Source organism: Echinops telfairi, unplaced genomic scaffold, assembly GCF_000313985.2.
Source record: "Echinops telfairi isolate 266 unplaced genomic scaffold, ASM31398v2 ScPeMD7_655;HRSCAF=1070, whole genome shotgun sequence".
NCBI classification, from domain to species: domain Eukaryota; kingdom Metazoa; phylum Chordata; class Mammalia; order Afrosoricida; family Tenrecidae; genus Echinops; species Echinops telfairi.
In genome coordinates, this window is record NW_022104553.1 from 22,220,659 (window position 1) to 22,224,036 (window position 3,378).

The window sequence follows — 3,378 nt, forward strand, 5'->3', positions numbered from 1 at the left end:
GGGGACCAACCTCCACAACCAAATGTGTCCAAGGGGGCGGTTGTATAACTGAAGGGTGAAGTAAAGCAACACAAGACAAGGGATGCAGGGGCTCACCTCCGCCACGGCATCAGGAACAGGTCAGAGCAGAGAGAGCATGTCATGTATTCTCTCACCAGCTGATGTAATCTCAGGCATGCAAGCCCCAGGAAGCACATACGTAAGAGGAAGGGGTTGTATTAGAGATATACATGGAACACAAGTGGGGTGAGCTAGGAGTAAACACACAGAAGGAAGGGGTTGCACTAGAGGCATACATGTGACATGAAGGTACATATGTAGCAAGATGGGGAGGTTCTAGAATCCAGATGGCAGCCTAACCTTGGTCGTCCCTGAGTTGGCTTGCCCTCAGGTGTCTTTGAGCTCTTCTCCAGGGGAACAATCCATGATCCTTATCAGAAGGGCCTGGTCGGTACTTAGGGTTAGATAGTCGAATTGCTTTCTATGGCAAATAACCTTTAGTTGGATAGCCTTCAAGCAGTTGACCTTCAAGAGTACAGTGAGCGACCATGTATTTGCAAACAGCACCTTAAAATTGGCATCACGGGGGACACTGAGGGAAATGACTTTTACTTATGAGACTGCCTGGAACAAATCTCAGACTTGCGAACATGAAGGTCTCCCCCCATGGGAGCCCCGGCCTCCCAGGCTCCTTCGCATGTAGCGCTGAGCGTTTGTCCACATACACTCTCTTACCGGTTCTGTTTCCCACAGACAGCACTTTAACGACGAAGAAAAAACAAAAACAAGGGAGGTGCTGTCAGCCATCCAAACAGATGAGTTTGAAAAATGTCTCCAAAAATGGAATCGTAGATTTGACAAATGCATTAGAGAATACTTTGAAGATGATAAGGTTGTTTTGTCAAAAAATTTAAATACATGACTTTGAAAAAAAATTCCACTTGTTTTGTTTTTTGGGGGGTACCATGCACCATAGTAACATAAACTCAATGCCCCCTAAGCAACAACTCTTTCTCCTTCACCATGGAAACCATTGGTCAGGTTGTTTTAAGTACCATTGTTTTCTTGATATAGTACCCACGCATCACACACTCCTATGGTTAAATCACTTTTTAGAGTTGTATATACATCAGGTAAGTTCTAGCGCTCCCTCCCTCACCTGATCTTGACTGTTGCTTCCATGAGCATTGATTGAAGACCCAAGCAAGAAGAGACCCTTGACAACTTCAATCTTTTCTGTTTATCATATTGGTCCCTTGTTTGTTACAACTGCCACGGGATCCGTGTACAAGTTCTTCATGAGGGCAATGAACTGTTCTGGAATTCCCATTCTTTTTAAAAGGTATCTATCGTTTGTTATGACCCACACAGTCAAATGCCTGTTGTTAGGTGCTGTGTCAGTCTGGGTACTTTACAGAAACAAATCCACAGAAGCTCATGTATGAAAGTTTTATGTAAAAGAGAAAGTTTTATGTAAAGGTTAAGTGCGCATCAAGAAAACATCCAAACCCAGTGCTGCCCAAGCCCACAAGTCCAACATTAACCCATTAACTCATATCCCCAACACCAATCCACAAAGTCCTCCTCCATCTCGCAAAACAGATGCAATGATGCCGACTGCAGGAGGAAAGCTGAATCAGTGAATGTGTATGCATCTCAGCGCTGGCAGGGGTCTCCACACGGGTGCTCCAGCACCCAGGGCTGCATCGGGGTAGGTCCATGTGGCTTCTCCTCAGGAATGTCTTGCAGGAAGTGAGCCATGTCAGCTGAAGCAGGGGACTTGCTAAGGCAGCTGCACCCTGGTCCGACTATCAGAAAGCAAGAGACCTGACAACTAGAAAGGCCAGGTTCACTGAGGCATTTATCGCTCCAACCTTCAATTAGCCCCAAATGTGTTTATCGGCCAAGTTGGCACAATAAACTAACTAACTCCTATCTCCTGCCAATCCCAGGAGCCATCAGTAGACCATGGAGCTTGGATCCATTCAGCTCAGCATCCACCAGCCTGTGGTCCTCCTGTTTCCTGTTCATCAGCTCCTGTAGCTGCAGAAGTCAGAAGCCTTAAGCAGAAAACTGAAGTGGAGACTGGCTGTGATCTGCAAGGTCATCAGTTTGAAACCACCGGCTGCTCCACTGGAGAGACAAGGCTTTCTACTCTCATAAAGGGTTACAGTCTCGGAAACTCAAAGGGGCAGTTCTACCCTGTCCTAAAGGGTTGCTGAGTTCATAGACTCTAGGGCAGTGAGTCAGTTTTGAGCCCTGGAGGTGTAGTGGATTGAGCTGGGATAACCACAAGGGCAGCATATCAATACCATCAGCTACTCCACGGGGGAAAGGCTAGGCATTCTGCTCCTAGAAAGACTTGCAGCCTCAGAAACCCACAAAACAGTTCCACTCTGCCCTATAGGGTTGCTATGAGTCAGAACAGACATGTGGCCATGCGTTCCGCCATTCTCCCAGCAGAGGGCGCCCAGGCACCATTCCCGGTGGCCCAAAAGCCCCGGATAAGCACGTCCCACTTTGCCATGTCCCCGCCCCCCCCGCCTGCCCCCAGCCCCCCAGATCTGGCTATTTTTATGCGATGTCACCAGATACCCAAGGCTGGAAGGCCATCGTCTGTCTGCCCTTCGGTCCCTGCGAGTGACCCTGCGGTGTTTCCCTGGCTCACTTCCTGAGAGGCCTGGCTTCCCCTCGCACGCACCCAGTCCCTGGCAGGTGTGAAAAATGTCACAGAGAACCTAGGTGGAGACCACCACCACCCTACCCCAGGGCACAGGACAGCGCATGTCCAGATGTCCTGGATGGACAGCCACCACAGCGGTCATTGTCCACTCACTAAGAACCCGTGTGGCGATATTCAGAGAGATAGAGACGCTCCCCTCAGCCCACCCCCCACATGCCCCTGGAGTCATAATCAGATACTGATTGCGGATCTGACCCCAACATCCAAGACCAACAGAGAGAGGCTGGAAGACCGAGGTCCGCGGTAATTCAGAGCCAAAGGGGAAGAGAGAGAGAGAGAGAGAACCCCGTGAATCAGAGGCAGAGACAGGAGGCCGAGAGATCAGGAGGAGTCAGAGATGAGTGAAACAGCTGGAGGCCAACGGAGACAAAGAGATAATCCAGGGCCACAGAGACATCGCAACGCAGAGATGGGCAGAGCAACAAGAGTCTACGATAGAGAGGCCTAGATGGAGATGCACAGAGACACAGTGCGAGAGGGGGAAATGGGTGGGTCTTGCAATGGGACTCGGATGCTCCTAGAGACGCCAAGGGACAAGACACACGGAGAACCGCCCAGGGGCTGGAACCTTGGGGGGCAGAGGGAGCCAAGGGCGACTGGCCGGGGCGAGGGGGCGTCCGGGTGCAGCGGCCCGG